This window comes from Tachypleus tridentatus, chromosome 9, assembly GCF_004210375.1.
Source record: "Tachypleus tridentatus isolate NWPU-2018 chromosome 9, ASM421037v1, whole genome shotgun sequence".
NCBI classification, from domain to species: Eukaryota; Metazoa; Arthropoda; class Merostomata; order Xiphosura; family Limulidae; genus Tachypleus; species Tachypleus tridentatus.
This window is the reverse complement of record NC_134833.1, coordinates 40,087,789-40,108,939: the sequence shown is the minus strand read 5'-3', so window position 1 is coordinate 40,108,939 and position 21,151 is coordinate 40,087,789. Positions and strand designations below refer to the sequence as shown.

General features: G+C 31.0%; 1 protein-coding gene across 1 annotated transcript in view; it reads right to left on the bottom strand.

Annotated features, from left to right (window-relative positions):
- Window positions 1–1,793: 1,793 nt before the first annotated feature.
- Window positions 1,794–21,151, bottom strand: part of LOC143225110 (uncharacterized) — a 93,754-nt gene continuing 74,396 nt past the window's right edge. Inside the window, exons 25-31 of the transcript XR_013013616.1 lie at window positions 17,498–17,585; window positions 15,306–15,372; window positions 14,691–14,749; window positions 13,965–14,010; window positions 12,061–12,238; window positions 5,075–5,147; window positions 1,794–3,430 (exon numbers count right to left, since the gene is read on the bottom strand). The gene's annotated coding sequence lies outside the window, so the exon portion shown is untranslated. The remainder of the gene's footprint in view (window positions 3,431–5,074; window positions 5,148–12,060; window positions 12,239–13,964; window positions 14,011–14,690; window positions 14,750–15,305; window positions 15,373–17,497; window positions 17,586–21,151) is intronic.

The window sequence follows — 21,151 nt, the reverse complement described above, 5'->3', positions numbered from 1 at the left end:
TTTTCAAAATGTTACTTGTTGCATTATTTTCAATTTTATACTGAGATGTTATTTACTTATTTTAATTAACATCAGGAAATATTTATAGATTAAAATACATTAGCACAAGAACATACCAAAAAATAACTTAAGCATGAAATCTGAGTTTCCCACATTTTACACTGAATTACTGTTTTTAGCTTTTTTGCTTGTTTTTTTCTCTATTGTGTGCCTATTTTTTATGGAACACTAATTTGATATGCTGATTAATTACGCTACAATTATCCCATATTCCAGTTAAGCTTAATGAAATGTTTTGTCCCTAAGTAAAATATTCTTCTAAAGTTTGCATATGGTAATAGTAAGCTACTAATGAGCAGATATTTAGTCATACTGCACATAGAAATAACAAGTTTCCAATCTAAGACTCATAAAGTAGGTAAAGTAATATGTATAATTATAGACTTTTTACTATGTTAAAAGACTTTCACTGTGAGCTTTAGGTCCTCCTACCTGAGCCTTCATCAGGCAACATTTTACTGAACTAATGTAAAGTATCTTGACATAGAGAAAAGTCCATTCATAATTCTACAAGTTGCCAGTTTAATGCTTTAAAACAGGGGTTCCCAACCGGTGGGTCGCGACCCCCCAGGGGGTCGCAAAGCCTTGGCAGGAAAGTTGCATAGCCTTGTTAGAAGTAGCTTGGGATAACATTAATTTTATTTCATCAATTACATTTTCAAATCGCGAGTGCCAAAAAGTTGGGAACCCCTGCTTTAAAAGAAAATGGTAGTAATTGTGTTTGGTTTCAAGCACAAAGCAACAATGGCTATCTGTGCTATATCCACCATATGGAAACCCAGTTTATAATTTAGCCTTACAAATTTTCAAACTTACTGCTGAGCCACTGGAAGGTAGTGGTAAGGGAATCATACTTTTAAATTTGACATATGTCCCTCAAACATTTCACTGTTTCTCAAACATTATTTATATGGTTCATTCTTATGGGAACTCTACAGATTAATAATATATCTTCAACAGTTAAGATCTGTATAACAATATCAGCTAACTTGTTGGGTGGGAGTTCCTTAAGTTCAAGCTATTGGTTGAATAGAATATTATAATACTTTGTGTTCTTCACCTTTACAACACTTCCAAATCTAATGAAATAGCAAATTATATAAGTAAATAATTAACTTGTCTAATTACCTTGTCTTAAAAATTCCCCAGATGTTCAAAGTTGGTTTTAAAATCATGAAGAATTATTGAAAAATAAACCAGCTTTGTTATGAACTACACAAGTTCATTCCTAAAGTCAAATTTTCCTAAAATATGTTTTTCTTTATTTGAAATTCTCTTTAGTAATTATATGAAAAACTTCTATCCAATACACACAAGAAAGTAACAAACACTATTATCTCATAACAGTTTTTCCATCCTATGGTACTTGCATTAAACAACTAACAATTTCTATAATGATATAATTTTGATATGTTTGATTATCTTCAGATAAAAATAAATACATAAGAAGAAGTGCAGAAGAATAACTTGTCAAACCAAGTCCTAACATTAGATCACTAAGTCTCTTTTATTACTTGTTTTGCTTACACAGAAAAGTACTTGAATGCAAGACTTCACAATGTCAGCCACTTCACTATGTATACTCTTATCTGACATACCCAATATCCTCATCTTAACATATCCAGTATTTTTATCTGACATACCCAATATTCTCATCTTAACATATCCAGTATTATTATCTGACATTCCCAATATTCTCATATTAACATAACCAGTATTATTATCTGACATACCCAATATTCTCATCTTAACATATCCAGTATTTTTATCTGACATATCCAATATTCTAATATATCCAACTTTCTTAACACACCCAAAATTCTTATCCTACATTCTGAACTGAACACTATGAACATTTTGATCTCAGAAACTTGTGTTGTTTTTTGACTTCCTAAGTATATTATAATAATTCTATATTGTACATTTTTTGAAGATGTTTTTTATGTTCTAATGATTATTTATTATTATAAATTGAAAAAAAACGAAAATAAATACCCTTATTATGACTAGTAACTTAATTGTTCAAACTTACTTAAAGCTTCGAGTTTTAAGGCTATAACCTATTAAAGTACTATCCAGGCCAACTAGTATTTCACTTGAGTGATCAAAACTGATATAACCATCAGCAATTTTATTCATTGCCACTGTAGTATTACTTATTCAACCAACAAAACTCACAAAATGGCACATTACTTGACATCCATAATCATGAGAAAACACATCATTACTTTAAAAAAAAATCCAAAGCTAACTTAAAAGTTCAAATCCTAGGTTCAGCTAGCAGCTTCCAATTCCAAAACTTAACCAAAGCTTTTATCACCCTGCTGATTTTCTGTCCTATAAAGAAGGTTTAGAAATATTACTGGAGGTTCATTCCAACATTATTTTAGAAATCAAAAACTCTTAACTTTAAAACTCCAAACAATTTTTCTGACTTAAATGTTCATTCAAACCATCTTTGGATTTTTATTTATCTTTTAGACAAACTACCACTGTGCAATAGTTTGTACAGAATCAACTGGTTAAAGATTGTGATTAAATTTAAATGTACTTATAAAGTTAAAAACAATGGCATTCCACTTTAATATAAATATATATCTCTAATGATATCACTTCACTGGCTTAAACTTTAATAAATGAACCAAAAGTTCAAAACATTACTCACTTCAAAGACTAAATCTTTCCCAAAGAATTGTTGAGAAAACAACACCTCCATTTAGTCTTAAAAAATAAATTAACCAAAAACATAGGTTAGATTTTATCATAAGAATGCACACAACAATAAAAAAATATTTTATCACACCCAGTAACATTTTACTCTTACCTAAATACACACTTGTACAAACCAATAAGAATCAAAGTCAAATATATCACATATACATCCAGCATTTGCAGACATTTTTATAACTAGTATGTAAAATATTTCCAAAAAAATGAAAGTGATATTGTATCTACTTATTTAACAATAATTTAAACTTTGTGTTACTTTCTATACACATTCAGTACCAATGATTTTAAATTTTAGTAACTGAAATTTTGTATATTTTGCTTTTTTTAATGTCTTCCAAACCTGGATATAATAAACATAGGACGGATTTATAGGAATTGTGTGTATAACCCAACAATATTGGTGTTACAACTTCTCATGCTTGTACATTTCATTTTGACTATTTATAAATTGTAATATCATCATTACAATATACTTTAATACAACTAAATTTCACATTCTATAATTTTATATTACATTAAGTTACGTTTTTCACAAGTTAAGCATATAGTTTTTAAGTTTCTCATAATCTGAAGAAGCCACAGATTCGGAGTTGGAATCCAGCCGATGAACTTCTACAACACCAGTGTCCATAGAGATAGCCTGTAATAGAACAAAAACAATATTGCCTATTTTACAAATGCAACCAATCAAATGCTCAAAGTAGTACACTGTAACAGAACAACAAACAACAGATCTTTCTTTCTTGAGTTTGATCAAACCTATAAGATCATAACAATCCAATACCTAATCTTAATTCTAATAAAATAAAGTAATTTACTTTTAAAGTTTTAAAACTGTATTCTATACAGAAAACATTCAACCAACTTTTCACATAAGATGTTAACAAGTGATATGAAATGCTACAGTACAACATGTAAAATAAAACATTAGAACAGGAAGTTATAATGAAGGAAATTAATTCATATAAATATTCCAAAAATGATCACCTCATAAAAAATTAAAATATCCATTTGGATGGAATCAGAAGGGTGACCTTAATGACAAGATTTTACTCTACAAGGTTCCTGGCATACTAAATAAGCTAAACAAGGTTCCTGGCATACTAAATAAGCTAAACAAGGTTCCTGGCATACTAAATAAGCTAAACAAGGTTCCTGGCATACTAAATAAGCTAAACAGGTTACTGGCACTGATAAAATCTATGCACAATTACTTGCATTATTACAGAAGCTAAGCAAGAATACTTGCATCACTACAGAAGCTAAAAAGGTTACTGACACTGCAACAGAAATTATATAAGTTCAATAGCTTTCTTACAGCCTCTATACAAAGTTACTGGTGCTACTTAAGAAGCTAAAGAATGATATTTGTTTGAAGATTTTCATTTGACTGAATTAGCTGCTACCTACTTTTAAAATATGTTACTGTTTCTTTTAATATTTATAGCAGATAGCAAAGTATGTATTCTTAGGCACAAAACTACAAAAACTACTATCTGTGCTCTGCTCAGTGTCAATATCTGAACCAGGTTTTAAATATTGTTAGCCTACTGACTTGTTACTGCTGAGTCAATGCAGTGCATGGGTGAAGTGAACCAAATTACATTATTTTATTACTCTGGTCAGCTTGTCTGACATTTACTTTGTAATGGAAAATAGCAGGGAATATCTGAAAGTGTTTATCAGTACACACTTACTGAAAATTTAATCTGTTAAGATATTTCAATAATTAATCCATGCTTTTTCATAAGAAACTGTAATTAATCAACACAATTGTCATAATTTATTGGATACTTTTGAAACATTTACTTATTGCTGTGCTAAATACCTAAGACATCTATGGGCAATAATTATAAAAAACAACCTATACTCTCCAGATAACAATAAAAACCTTTTAAGAACATTTTATTATTATCTGGAGAATAAAGATCATTTTCTTCATAACTTTACCATCAAAATGTCTAAATCCCTTCAATATGGACTACTAATTCTGGAAAACAACAAAATCTGACAATTTTTATCATCATGAGTACAGAAAAGTCCCATCTCTTACCCATAAAGTAAACAGAGTTTTAACCTAAGTTATTTCTAGATAAATTGACCTTAACAAATAAATAAAAACTTAATAAATTGACATTAACAAATATTTATTGTTAATGTATTTTCTAAAACATCAATTATTTGGAAAGTAAAATTAAACTCCAGTTACAATAACAGAATGAAATATGTTGAAACAAGTGATAAAATTAACTTAAATTATTTTACAATGAATATAAGCACTCACAAGTTGTGGTTGTCCATCAGATGCTGCCAAGGACATGATATTTGGATCACAACTCACAGCAAAATGGGTTACACTGAAAAAATAAAAGTAACTAGATGATTCAAATAACTTACACAACACATAAAGAATGAAAATACAAAGTTTTAAAGGTTTTAGAATCTAGCAAAAGGAAAGGCCCAAAAAATTTAGCAACACATATTTCAGCACACTCTATTTTAATACACTGATAATTTAAATCTAATCTATAGATCATCATTTTTTACTTTTGTGATAGATTTGGACACAATTAATATTTTCTTACACTGAAACTATATTTCCAATAGATACTAACCTTTCTCATAAATCTTCTTTCTGCTCTCTAAGCACTGCTAAAAAATATTTCATGCTAGCACACTACTCTATATACCCTATATACATGTATATTTAAAACATAACTACTCTCCACCAGTACTATTGCTTCCCCTATACTAGTGAAGCTAGCTCCCTCTGCTATTCGTGCTCAATCCTTATTTTTGAGAACTGTCAAGATTTAAAAGAACAATACTGGTAGAGGGGAGGAATGGTGGGAAGTGTGTGAGGTAAAGTATGTATGTATGAGAAATAAATTTTTGGTGTAAGAAAAATGTTAACTTCCAATGCAGTCTCACTTCCTGTCACACAAATCTAGAATCTAATATTGAAAAGGTTGAGAAATTAGTGTAGGCACACAACATTGACACCAAGTGGAAAGCAACCATCCAGAATGAATATGAGTGGTCTGAGACAAAATAAAGCACACATAGGGTACTGCACCACTTCTAGAATAGGTACACCTTTCTTTCTTGAAGAATACAATGAACCTGTAGCATGCAGAAAAAATAAGTGTAGTTTGTTCTGAAAGGTGCAATCTATTGTAAAAAAAAAAATACAACAAAAACATCTGATGTAGTATAGAGATACCCAACCTCAACCATATGGGTCCACAACTCAACTTTTGCATTAGGAGATTGAGGATCAATCAGATAAAAATGAATACAGACTAAAATAATGTGGATAGAGCATGTGGGTCATGTTACATATATACATGAATCCCAATTACATGAAAGGAGAGTGTCATATATCAAGCAACCAGAATTAAGAAGAAAAGGTTGGCATGCAGCCAAAACTAGACAAACTCCCAAATCTACTGTAGGAGCAAGAAGTACAATAAACAGAACTTGGCCTTATTGGTTGTGTCAATGTCTCAATTCAATGATAAAAACAGAGCAATATTTGTAATTGGTATTAAAAATAGAAATCCTAACTCACCTCACCATAAATGCAGAAACTGTGTGTATATGTTCTGTTACTGGTATTACAAAGCAGATGAAGTCCTCCAAACTCAACCATAAGAGCAAGGAAGGAGCCACCATCTATAACCAGAATTAACAAAAAAGGGAGCTTCTACTACATACAACCACAGGAACAGGGTTATCTCATCCTGAACACTATATTACAAGGAGGATCCTCTCTAACTAACAACTATCTACCTGGGAATAAGAATTTAGGGGAAATAAGATTTGCCCTCTTTTTCATTGATTGGATATATGGTAAGCTAATAGTCTACAATGTACTCAGGAGAAGATTCCATGGTCCACAACCCCTGTGACTAGGAACTAGAAAGTGGTTAAGGACTTGCTTGCTCCAATAAAAAAAAAGGAAAAAAAGAAAAAGGGAAGAAGCACAATTAGGAGTCCAGAAGAGGGTCGCACTGGATTGGTTTGCTGTGAATTTCACACAACACTACACAAAGGTTATTTGCACTAGCCATCCCCAATATAGCAGTGAAAGACCAGAGGGAAGGCAATTAGTCATCACCACCCACAACAAACTCTTGACCTACTCTTTTACCAATGAATAGTGTGATTGACTGTCACATCATAATGTTCCCACAGCTGAAAGAGTGTGATCCTTGGTGGGATGGGAATCGAGCCCATAAACGCATGGCCACATATAGGCACATTTAAAACCATGTCATTTTAAATAACATCATCATCACCTGGTATTCCCAGATGGTAACCATTCCAAGTACTAACCACATTACATGCCACACAACACTGTTGAAGAGAGCAATCTTTTGTCATACAACCACATGAAGAATTAGAAAAAATTAGGAACCAAGGCATGGGAAAGATGGAAACCTCATTACTTCTGGTAATAGACATGGAAAGGAAATATGCAACACATGAAATCAATCTCTGGGCTGAGACAATGTACCTGAAAAAAGCCATATGTGAAGAAGGAGGGTTGAAATGTATGGATGAACATTGTCCAATCAAAATTGATGGATCAACTGTAATCATGGTTGCATAGATGTGATGACCCCTCTATTCTTGACTAAATGTATCCACTCTCAAAGCTAGTTGGTGTAGAATAGAAGAATAAAAGGAAGAAAATTCATTTTTACATTGTGTAGTGAAAGCATTGATATGAGGAAACCTCAGCTGAGAACACACCCACCAAAAAACTTATGGATCAAAGGACTACTCTATGGGAAAAATCTTGTTGGGTCAAGATTTACATTCCACAATTAGGTTTGGGGTTTGAGGAATATGTTAAGCTAAGACCTCCATGTGGTAGCTGTGGGCCCAGAAAGAGAGATCTAGGGTCTGACAGTACAGAAACCTAGAGTTGGTCCCTTGCTTGGTGACATAAGTGACCACTGCAGTGTTGTAAGAGTGCACCATAATCACCTTCCACCACAAAAGAAAAGGGAAGCGGAACAATACTTGAACCACCATACGTTTGAAAATGTTGATATGGAGAGCTTCCTCAATTAATCAGAGACTGGAAATCTTCCAAGAGTTGAGATAAGCATCCCAACCCTCTGAAGATGAATTCATGAACAAATGTAGATCTGGACAAGATGGAGAAGCAGAACCCCACTGTGGCCTGATCCCTGTCTGTACACCATACCAGATCAGCCCTAACTGGAGAAGGAAGGGTAACAGGGTGGTTCAAGGGATCCAATTAGAAGTACATTGATCAAGGAGTGTCCACTAAAGGAAAAGCATATAAACTTTTGGGATGAGAGCTTGAAAGGAAGCCCACATTTCCAAAATATATATATATATATATGTGTATAAGATTTCAAGCTTTGAGAGAATGTTAGGTGAGGGCTTTGTGGACTGCTTGCACCATATCCCAAAGATAAAGAAAAAAAGACTGGGTCTGACTGAAGTTGGAATTGAAGAAAATCCCCAACAGAACAAGGACTTCTCTAACCTTATCAGGAATCCCACCACTGCTGTTTCTTGGAGGAGCAAATGATTGTGTTCTCTGGATTGTGGACAGGAAAAAATGAGCAGGAGCCAGTCATTCATGTTATTGAGTGCACAGACCCATTGCGTGAAGGTATCGGGCAAAAGTTCATACCACTTGATAAGATACATAAGGAGCCAAGGGTACTCTGAAAGGGTAGGCCCTGAAATGAAACATCTGATCCTCATGTAAAACCAAATATAACAACCTGACTCCAGAGCAATGGGAATGGAAGACAGACATATGTCACATTGAATTTAGTCATCCAGAGTCCTGAGGAAAACACCCACAAAAGTGAGACAGAAGTCCATAATGAAGCAAGGAGTATCCAGAAATTAATTCAACCAGGACAACTCAACGACAGGTCTCAATCTCTCATCTTCTTGGGAACCACAAGAAATGGGAACAAACCCCTGTTATATAGGGCACACCTGTTCAATAACTTCTTTGCAAAACAGATCATGGAGAACATTGGAAAGATGACCAAAAAGTGCAAGATTTCATGGGGGTGGGAAGGAATTATGGGAATGGGAAAGTTAGTTGGGGATTGGACTTGAAGGCAAAGATTTCCTGACAACACACAAAAATGCTCATCTCAAACAAAATTCTGGATAGCAATGAAAGGCTTCTGAAAATAATTGTAGTGAAGATAGATAATGTGAAAAGGAGGAGAGGGAAAGGCAGATCATTGAGAATTTTGTCTGATTATAATAAACAGAGGAAGTAAAAGATTCAGTTGTTGAGAATTCAAATATGGATATAAAGATTGAAGAACAAAGCATGCTGGTCCAACAAGTGAGGGCTTACCAACATCCAGCTGAAGTTGGTCTAAACATCTATGTGTATGAACCTTAATGGTGAGGGTGGAAAAACAGAATTCAGAAAAATTAATATCACCCAATAAAGAAGGTGACAGGGGAAACGTATGATACCACATACCTGACTAACAAGCTGTAAAAATGGGGGGTAAATGGAGGAAGAGCAAAATTCATTGAAATGGTATAGTTTGTGGGTGACAAAAAAAATATGCTGAAAAAAGTGCCTTATTCATATTGTTAATGTTGTCATTTACAGTACACACATGACCATTGTGTTAAAGAGCCTTTTTAATGTTTCTGAAGTTATCCCCATGTGATATTCAATAAGCAATTCCAAGCACTTTGATATCTACATATCTTTAAATCTAATTTTTTGTTCTAAACTTTCCACCCTTACCATATAGGTACAAATCTATGCAAAATAATGTATCTATAAAAGTCTTGTAATATTTTCAATTTTAACTTAATTGCTGTACATAGCACTTAATATTGAGTAAATTTGATAAAAAAAATTTTTGTACAATTACAAATTATATTCTATATAATAAAAAACAAGAGACTGAGTTTTGAACCAAATTACAGTACTTCACAAAACGTTCACATAAATAACTAATATAGACCTTAGAGTCATTCACACGTGAACAAAAAAAAATATAAACTTGCAGAATACTAGAACTTATCCAGTGATGTATGTAAAATACACAGTACATCTTGTTGATGCAGTTAAGATTGTTACAGTAACCACACCAAACTCATTTATCAATTGTAATGCATACAATGAAGTGAACTAAAACTATACTTTTTTGTCAATCAATCTATTTCAACTACATATTTCAAACTATTTATACTTAGAACTTTATACATTGCTAGAGATAATTCTGATTTATGCACTAGTTCTTATAATTAACAACAATAATTACAGTAATAGTACCTAAATATCACAACTTCAAAAGTGTAAACTGTAGTCTCTGCCCCACCCTTCCTTTCATTTAGTTCACTACTTACATAATGGCTTTTCCTCATCTCCATTTGACTGGTCACACACAGATTGATATAGAACAGTTATCAATAATTACACTAGCTAACTGGCAAATTGTCATGTAATAATTAACAATTACAACTAAATCTTTAATGTTCATGTTTATAGCATCATGTACAACCATATTAATTTATTGAAATATGTAACAAAATACAAGGAATCCTTACATCTAAAATGAATTCCCTGGTTGAACACTCATTTTCAGTGCAATTTAATTTGCTAATACTCAATTCACATATATATACAGAAAATCCTCTTTCAAGCATTACCCCAATATAATGTAAATTTTAATATAACACAATCAGTGTTTGACTCACTAAATCCTATTGCTAAATTTGGAAGTTTTCACATTTTTTAAGTAATATTTTGTAGTATAATTCAATGATTTTGCCTATTTTTCTTCAAAAGAATTGTGCTTGTATATTTATTTTTGTGAAAAACCTTTTAGATCACATGACCAAAGAATCCTTCCTAGAGGGCTGTCCATTACATAAAGAACTAAATAGAAAAGTGATTCTAATACAGCCTATTTGCCTTCTGATAGTATAAAGTGTTGTTTTTTTTTCTTAAATATGTGCACAATCATTAGTTTTTGACTCACTAATCCTATTGCTAAATTTGGAAGTTTTCACATTTTTTAAGTAAGATTTTGTAGTACAATTCAATGATTTTGCCTATTTTTCTTCAAAAAAATTGTGCTTGTATATTTATTTTTGTGAAAAACCTTTTAGATCACATGACCAAAGAATCCTTCCTAGAGGGCTGTCCATTACATAAAGAACTAAATAGAAAAGTGATTCTAATACAGCTTATTTGCCTTCTGATAGTATAAAGTGTTGTTGTTTTTTCTTAAATATGTGCACAATCATTAGTTTTTATGATTTAATTAATTAACTGTATACCCTGGATATAAATTCAAAATGGCAAACAACTAACTCAGATTGCTTGTGAACTTGGGATTAGTCAATCCACCCTACAAGGTTGGACAAAAACAAGTAAAAATTGATATCCTAACCTGTGTTTTAATATAAGTTAAAAGTTTCACTGACAAAATGTTGAATTCAGCTTTGTAAAAGTGGTTTGTTCAGGCTTACTTGGAAAGACTTCCCATTTTTACCACAATTCTTGAAGCAAAGGCTAAGAATAAAAATGCACAACATATGGAAAACAATCATTTGTGGGTACCACAAAATAACACAACCTTACATTTAATGAGATCACATTCTATGGACCCCAACTATTGTGCTATAATGGGGTTTCACTGAATGTCAAAATTACACAGAAAATACCTATGTAATGTTTTGAAATTTCATTTTAATTTGGCTTTTTACTTTCTAGACCACTACATTTACGATTGTGGAGAATTATTAGCTAGCCCATTTTTTCAAAAATTGTAATCTTTGAATGAAAAAAGAATCAAAATTATGGAATGAAACAATAATTCTGCAACACTGATTGGTTTCTTTAAAATTTTGCACAAAACTACATGAGGGCTATTTACACTAGCCATCCTAATTTAGCAGTAATAGACTAGAGGGAAAGCTGCTTGTCAACATCAACCATTGCCAGCTCTTGGGCTACTCATCAATAAATAGTGTGATTGTCCATAACATTATAATGCCCCTAGGCTAAGAAGGCAAATACGTTCAGTGGCAGGGATTTGAACCTGTTACCCTCAGATTACAATTTTAATGCCTTAACTTCCTGGAACATTAAAAAATTACTAGTGTGTTTTATTATCACACTTACTTGTATGTTGACTTAGATAATCTATAGTATAACATTTTAGCTCTCATTCCATGTGAAAAAAATAACACAATAAATGAGCTATGAACCATTCCAATACTTACATGCCGTTAGCAAAATGACTAGAATGTAATGGTGAAGATAGATTTTCAACAAGATTCCATACGTGAACCCGAGAAGATATATCCAAAACGTAAAACATTGATGGATGGCTTGCTGACCACTGGACACGTACTATGGACTCTCCATTAGTTGCATTTGGCCAAGAGATCAGTGGTTTGTCTGATATGGATACAAACAGAAAATAAAAGTTACAAAATACCTTACATTATAATGAAAGCTTTGAAAATGGTCTTATGTGAAATGTCTTTATCCCTTTGAACTGAAAAAAAAACTGTCTAAGGTGAAGTGTCATTATCCCCTAGAATTAACGATGAACTCACCTGGTTTGAAAACAAATTTTTAAAAACTATTTATACATGAAACTACTTGGTAGTTCATCACTTTGTTGGTTGCAAGAATTCCAGTAACACATTAATTCCAAAGTGACTTTTTATGTATTTTACAAAAACAAATAGGTGATTTCACCTATTTCTTTGGTCAGTTTCTATACACATGATATTGCATCAGACACGAATATGACTCTATATGATGCAATATGATCTCACTAGTAGTGAGCAGTAAAAAAACAAGTCAGTAACCTGATGTTAAATTATAAAGTGAATCATAGCAAACCCTCCCAATACCTAATATTAAGGGTACAAATTTTATTGTAATCCATATGATGTTTATTATTTCAAAAGAATTGTTGTGTTACACAAGCTCTGATAAATGATGGTGAAGACACTGATCAAATGTTATATTAATTTTGTTTGTTTCAGAATTTTTGCACTAGCTACACAAAGGACTTCTTGCACCTAGCCATTCTAGATTTTGAACTGACAGACGAGAAGAAAGGCTACTGGTCAACGTCACCTACACTCCAATTCCTAACTTACTTTTTGTCTGATTGAATTGTGTAATTTGACTGTCATTTTATGGTGCATGCATGGCCTAATATTGCAGAGTGCATTTTAACAGCAATAAGTTAGGTACCCTAAATCCTCAGATTCACAGTCCAGACACACTAGTACTGTGGACAATTATGTTGCTGTGAAGACCAAATAAACAAGACAGTACGTCTTAAGAAACAAACAGAAAAAAATGTAAACAAATTAGTTCATTTTGTATATTAAAAAAAAAACAATTTTTTTCCATATAGCCACAAAACAACATATAAAACCCAAGATAATAATATTTTTAGAGCAGATGCTCAAATAATCATTGTAGGTTAGAAGAAATATTGTGGCAAAATTCAAACACCAGATAGAAAATCTGAAAAGAAAGGATTTAAATTTCTTAAATTAGTCATTTTTTAATCTGGCAATACCTGAATGTTACAAAATGGTGTAAAAATGTTTTAATTATCTATAAACTTTAAACATCTCTTCCATTACAAAAAACTTTTAAAAGTAAATAAAGATGGTTTTTATCCTTCTGTTCATGGTGATAAATCTCACCCTGCTATATTTTTTTCCACTAATATAATTCAGTATAAATATAAGAGGGTTTGATACACTATGTTTACTTTGAGTTTGTTCATATTATAATAAAACATGTTACAGATGTCTCCTAATTTATTTGTGCATTTTATGTTACTGTGTGTGACTGAACATTACCAGAAACACTTGTATACATTTCACTTTTATCTAATCAATCAGAACATGTTTAAACATATTCCTCATGTTATTGTGATGCTTCGTGACATTTGTTATCTCTGAAAGGGGTCGAAGTCTTCACAACTTAAGGTTTTATATACAATGCATTTAATTTCCACTCAATTCCTGTGAAGCTGCTCAGTGTCTAAACCTAAAAAAAATTATTTGATATCAACAATAACTATGAAATTTAGATAACCAGTTAATTTATTATGTCAATAACTTCTATCAGAAATATGAAATGAACATACCTGATTTAATGTTATATAATCTCACATTGCCATCACTACATCCAACCTAATAAAAAAAATTATGTTTGCATAAAAACTGTGCACTTAATATGTATTGGTTACAATACTTCAAATACCTAATTTTATTATTTTTTAATTTTTATTATTGTACTTTCATTACAGAGAACAAACTTAAATCTCCTAAATGTATATATTAAGTTAACAATGCAAAACATTCTCTGTTGTAAAAGTACAATAATAAAAATTACTTGTGATATTATTGGGTTTATGGTCAAGAATGTCATTAACAGCAAGACTATCTAACTGAGGAAACAATGCATTCTAATTATAATAGCTAAGAATCTAAAAAAAGTATAGTAATTAATTGTACTCATTATCAGGTTCATCTTTAGTTTTCTTCTAAATAGGTAGTTTCTCTGATCAGAAGTTTACATTAATGAATTTTAAAAAACAAGAAACCCATAAAAAGGAGAAAAAGGCTAACAGTTTTGTGATATCTGAATCAAGGTCTGTAATATGAGTGACCAGGAATTATAAAATAGCTAAATTAATTTCAAAAACCTTCAATGTTCACTGGCAAATGTACCAACTCTGGTAATGAAAAATTAAACTTGCATTACTCATTAAAAATATGGCATTCAATGTGGTGGACATATTTGATATCCAACATTTATTACTAAAAATAAATGTTTAAAAAGATTAATAATCTAAACTTATGATACTTACTAGAAAATACGGTAATCCATGTGGTGAAAAATCAAGAGATCGAACTTCTGTCAGCACGTCTACATGGATTAACAACATGAAAAAATTAATTTCTAAGTATTTATAATGACTGGCAAATAGCTAATAATAAAAATGGCTATGTAAGTATGGTTCCAAACTGATGAATGACTAATATAGTTACTACCATCTTAAAATTCTCTTTCTTGTTTATAAATGATATTAGCAAAATAATTAATCATAAAATTATTCCTAAGCCTTTCAAACTGAACCTATTATTTATTTAGCTAACTTGCATGAAAGCTTAATCTATGTCAGCAATATCTTTCATTCAAAGTTAATATTCATTTACTTTGCAGTTGCATTTAATCAGAAGTCATAAACAGCATGTATATAACATGTATAATACAATGTTAATTTCAGAATTATTTAATATTCATTTTCATATACAAAAAATATGAGTTTATATGGAAGTACAAGGAAAAAAATAAAATATTGCAGCAAATAATGTCATGAAAAAATCATTAAAATATTATAATAGTTGCACACTTAAGATTTTGCCTCATTTATTTTGATAAATCTAATCAACTCTTCTACTTCTTGATATTAGGGTTTTACCTGAGCTAGGCCTATAAAATTTGGGGTTGGCTTTACTTCCATGTCTGGTGCAGTGCAGCACAATACCCTAAAAGACATTTACAATTCATTACAATTATTAAAATAGTATAACATAGAGCATTCATTAAAATAGTAAGTACATCACTTACCTTAATATTTCTTCATGGATTCCATACACTTCTAGTATTATAATAATAAACAAAAATTTGAATGCAGTTTGCTTTCATAAAATATATTAGTTTTCTACTGAATAGACAAAAACACAGAAATCTTTTTATTACAGTCAACTGCATATATTTTTATACAAGTTACATAAAAATATTTTTAGAACTATAGTCAAACCTGTTGAATATTCAAAAAGAAATATTAGCTCAACATTTAAACATACTTTATTTTACTTCTCATACTTACGTGATCTTCACATAACATCTGATGAAAAAAGTCAAAATTTTGTTTGAATGCTAAGTTAGATTTTAACAAACAATTTTTAACTTTCAAGTCAATATTACTAATTCCCAAATTACCACCTTTAGACTGAAATCTGTAAAATCAAGCTTGGATTATGTTTAAATTTTTCCATATAAACACAAATGGCTAAGCTATGCTGTATTAAAATATCTCTGCAAAATATGATTAACACACACACACACACACACACATCACTAAATATTTTTTGTAGAATAAAAATGACAATTGCATTGTTTGTGTAGAAAATTGATAAAATAAATAATTTTTAAATATTTGCAAAATTTTGTTCCAACACTTTTTAATTATTCAAACACCAGTGATAATAGGGACACTTGAACTGTAATTAATATTTTATAAGTTGAGAAAAAAGTCCAGCATTATGTTTTCGTTCTTCAAAATTTGTTGTGTGTGTAATGAAGGGGCTTAGACATTTTGGCAATAAAGTTTGTTAGAAAAAAACTATCCTCTACTCTTCATATAACATAAAAAAAACATCATCCTGTAACCATTTCACAACTGCAGCATCATTAGGGCCAATAATATAAGAAGTTCTTCCACAATTAATCTTTATAGAGCCACAATGGTGAAATTTTATTTTAAATTATTATTAGTTGAAGAGTCATTTTTTTTTAATTTTATTGTGAAAGTACAGCATTAAGTTTAGCTTTCTGAAAGGTCAGAAATGTTGGATGCCAGTATGACACCTCACCAAGAACATAGATAATACTGATTCAAGTTCAATGTGTCAGAGTCTGTTTCTCATGAAACAGTTTCCTTCAAGTTTCTCACTGCAAGATGCAACAATATACTGCAGTAGCGTGGCCATGCCTCCCAAAAAAAAAAAAACACCTTATAACAAATGTTTTATTAATAAATTATCTTAATGTATATTTCTTGTTTGGTTTTGAATTTTGCACAAAATTCAAAATTACTTGGGGACTACCTACACTAGACATCTCTAATTTAGAAGTGATAAACAAGAGGAAAAGCAACTAATCAAGACCACCCACTGCTAACAAGTGGGATTGATTGTCACATTACTGTGCTCTCATATGTGAAATGGCAAGCACGTACAGAGACAGAATTCAAAATCACAACCTCAAGGTTGTGAGTTGATCACCCTCAACTAGAACAAGCCAGGCCCTGGGAATATTGCATGTTATTCAAAATTCTAATTACTTACATTTCTAATTACATTCAATTTCATAGTTATTCACTGAAGCCAAATTTTTAACTTACTTTTGGGAAACTTACTGAAGACCTATCTTACTTATATGTCATTAATTTCTTACTGATAGGGTAGAAGGAATATAGCTAGTCAACAACACCCACCACAAAGTTTTGTGGTTAATAATGTCTCACAGAATAATGGGGTTTGATCATCATTTTTATAGTAAAACCATGGCCCCAAAATATGGAACACATTTCATGACTTCAGGCCACAAACAATGAACCTTTGGATTTACAGTCTGAACATATCAATATATAAGAAAGATGTTTTTTTTATCCTGTAGTAATCTTATAACTTTGACATTTGATTTACTAATGAAAATATTGTATTGGCATCTTTCTTTTTTTATATTTATGATTAATATTATTATACTGACACAACAATGTACAAATATATCTAATCATACCAGAAATTTTCATACATCAGAAACTTTGATAATTATCTTTACGTGAAAGGTGACTTTCATTGAAAATTCTCAAAAAAAGTTACTTACAGCATCTGTAGTCACAAAGAGATGGCTAGGATCAGAAGGTAACTCATGCAAATCAAAGCACCGAATGCCATTCTTCAATGAACTTGATCTGGAATAACAGCATACACTGAGTACTGATATACTTTTAAAACATTAATAAACACAAACAAGCTTAAAATACTGTACTGAATTTAAAGTAAACTGGCATGAACAAAATATTAATCTAAGGTGATAGAAAGTTTCAAAACCTATCCAAACATAGCTACAGCCAATTGTCTTAAGCCTTTCATGTTTCATACACACACACACGTATTTATCATTATAAACCTCTGAGTATAAACAATACAAAATTCCCCAAACATACATCTATCTTTAAGTAATGATAAAACTAGAAGAACCCTAAACATACATCTACGTTTAGGTAATTAAGAAACTAGAAGAACCATAAACATACATCAACCTTCAAGCAATAATAAAACCAGATGAATTCCAAACATACATCTGTCTTTAAGTAATGATAAAACTAGAAGAATCTCAATATACATCCACTTTTAAGTAATGATAAAACTAGACCTCCAAACACTCCTTTTGGTAGTGATAATACTAAGAAGAAACCCAAATTCTGTTAAAGCATAAAGAGTGGTAATAAAGCTAAATGAAAGATCCTTGGATTGTAAATTCTATGTCCTAAAACACAAAACAAAACTGGTGGTGACATTACTGACAAACGGAAAATGAAGGTGAAAAACTGATGTTCATTAACTAACAGAAATCCATTAAACCTCTCAGAAAAATAGACGGTATATAAGTAAACTTCTCTATCATTAACCCTTTACCGACAAGTCATGGCTTAAAGGTCATGTCGTCACATATGTTGACTAGAATACAAAATTTTATTCAACTACTATTTTATGAATTTATCTCCTTAAGCTAAGTATCAAACTGCAGATTATAATTAAATTTTTATGTTATACACTATTTGATTTCTTAATTTAAAAGCAAAGATTAAACAAACATACCTAGACATTGATTTCTGTGTGTCATGTGGTTATTTTTGTGATTTTGAAAAACAGTCTACAGTTTTGTATAAATTAAAATTTCAAATTACCGATATTAGCAAGCTAGAATATAAAATTAAAAATATTTTCTCTTTGCCATTTAGTAAATTAAACAAAGTGGTCCTCACTCACCTCTTTCCACTTTTTGAAACAATCCTTTATATACAATTAATTTCTATACATGACATGTGAATAACCAATCAAAAGTTCAGAATGTCCCCTTACTAATTTTCTTAATCATTTTCAAGTATAATAGTGTGTTCTCTTTCTTTCAAGACAAACCTCTGAGCTAGTAAGCTGAGTCTTTAAGTTGTTTGTAATTTTATATATTTTTTTTTAATGTAAATACAGCTCAGTTATTAAACTTGATAAATTATAATAGAATACTGCAGCAATGATGAAGTAATTTATGATTTTTTGCTTATTCAAGTTTATGTACAAAAACCTAAAAAAAATATTTTGTTTCATATCATACATGTATAAAATATCTTAAGGCTTAGCAAGCTAAGATAAGCAAAAATGAGTACAAAGGTCATAAGTAAGTAGAAGAAATAACTGTGCACTTAATTCCTCTATTTATTTTTCAATGCTTTAAGAGAAGTAAATTTAAGAATCTGTTTGTAAATAGTAATAATCTATATATGTATACAATTCATAATAATTGAAATATGACTGTATTTTACTAAATACTAATCCATAAAAAACAGCCAGAATAGATCATTTTGTAAAAACTAAAGGTCAGTTTTATATTATTGGATATGGTAATGTGTGCACATGTGCCACATCACTGCAACTTCAGTACTGTTTACCAGTCATGGCAGAAAGATCACTATAATCAAATAGAATCTGTAGTCATTCTAGAAAAAGATTACAATTTACATTCATTTCCAAATTTCATATGGTAGTTACAAAATCAGTCAAAACAAACGATTTGTTAGTGAAAATAAAGTATAAAGTTTTTTCTTAAGGAACATATGATAAAACTATCTAGACTTTATAAACATTTTGCCTGTGAAATTTTAAAATTTCTGATGCATAAAAGCATTTTTAATCTTAAAATGAAAATTACTTTGAATGTTGGCTGTCCAACATACAAAAAATGAAAAAAGGATTGTGGAAAACACAGCTCAACAAACCTTAAGGCTAAATAAAAAAAATCTTATATTTTGTGTATGAAAGTGTTGTAATGTTTACCAATAATCTGCCAAATGTTGTAAACACATGTGCTTACTAATTCAAAAGCTTATTTGTTAGTTTTTTTAATTTTGCAAAACACTACTTCAGGGCTATCTGATCTAGCTGTCCATAATTTAGCAGTGTAAGACTAGAGAGAAGGCAGCTAGTCATCACCACCCACTGCCAACTCTTGGGCTCCTCTTTTACCAATGAATAGTGAGATTGACCATCACATTATAATGCCCCCACAGCTGAAAAGGCAAGCATGTTTGGTGTGATGGGGATGTAAACTCACAAATCTCAGACTAGGAGTGAAGTGGCTTAACAACCTGGCCATGCTGGGCAACTTAAAAGTAACAGCAGGGAAACCATAACAAGAATAAATGGTTACAAGGTCAGACCTAGGGTCCGAGCCCATGCTGAAAGAGGTAAAGTATAAGCAGATATCAAACAAGCAAAGGACAACATAAAAAACACACACCAATTTAATATGTCTTTAAGTTACTTGCCTCACAAAAAAACCTAGGAATATGACTGAATAAGTTGTAAAACTCTTTATCTTTGGAAAGATGGAAAACAAATCCAATACTATGGGATGACAAGATGTAAATAAAAATTGCAGCCAAAAAGAAAACAAAGAATGAGAAAGGATAAACAAAGATGACTGATGACATGAATAAGAGGCTAGACTGGAAGCAGTTTAGATTATCAACAAAGACATTATCACAAAAACTTGAAGAAATATAATGGAAAGCCAGAGACACTTTCTGCAAGTCCAGGCATCTTAAATAAAACAGAATGAAAACAAAAGATCGATCAATTTAGGTAAAAAGGAGGAAAAATAGTAGAAAAATAGAAGAGAATTCTTGCCTTTTGTAAAGATATAAAATGGAACAAAAGGTTTCAGTGACAAACTAAAATTCAGATACATTTTAAGACAAAAAAAGTAAAAATAAAAAAATTGTAAGAAGCTTTCTAGCATCACAGTTAAAATATCAGCCTGAAGTAATATATTTTTGTAAACATGAAGAGAAAATAAAAAAGTATAAACTCCAAGCTCAAACATAAATAATGATCAGAATATTCCAATCATTCTTACTGTGTATCAAATAAATCCCAAAATAAATCAGAGGAAAGACAAAAACTCAAAGAAACTTTAAACCAAAACTCACATGGCACAAAACAGGGTGAATGTTCAAGAAATAAAAACAAAATAACTCATGGTTCTTCAATACCAAACACACAATACAGCATCAGAAAGATAGAAATAGAAAATAAATGTATTCCATGATGTAAAAAAGGAAATTTAATCAGCTAAGATCCAGAAGGTATAATATACAAAGTCAAAGAACAGAGAATGTTACAGATGAATAACTGTGACTAGCATCAAACCCTTCATACAGAAGGTATAAGTATTAGAAAACTTGAATAAAATGTTGTA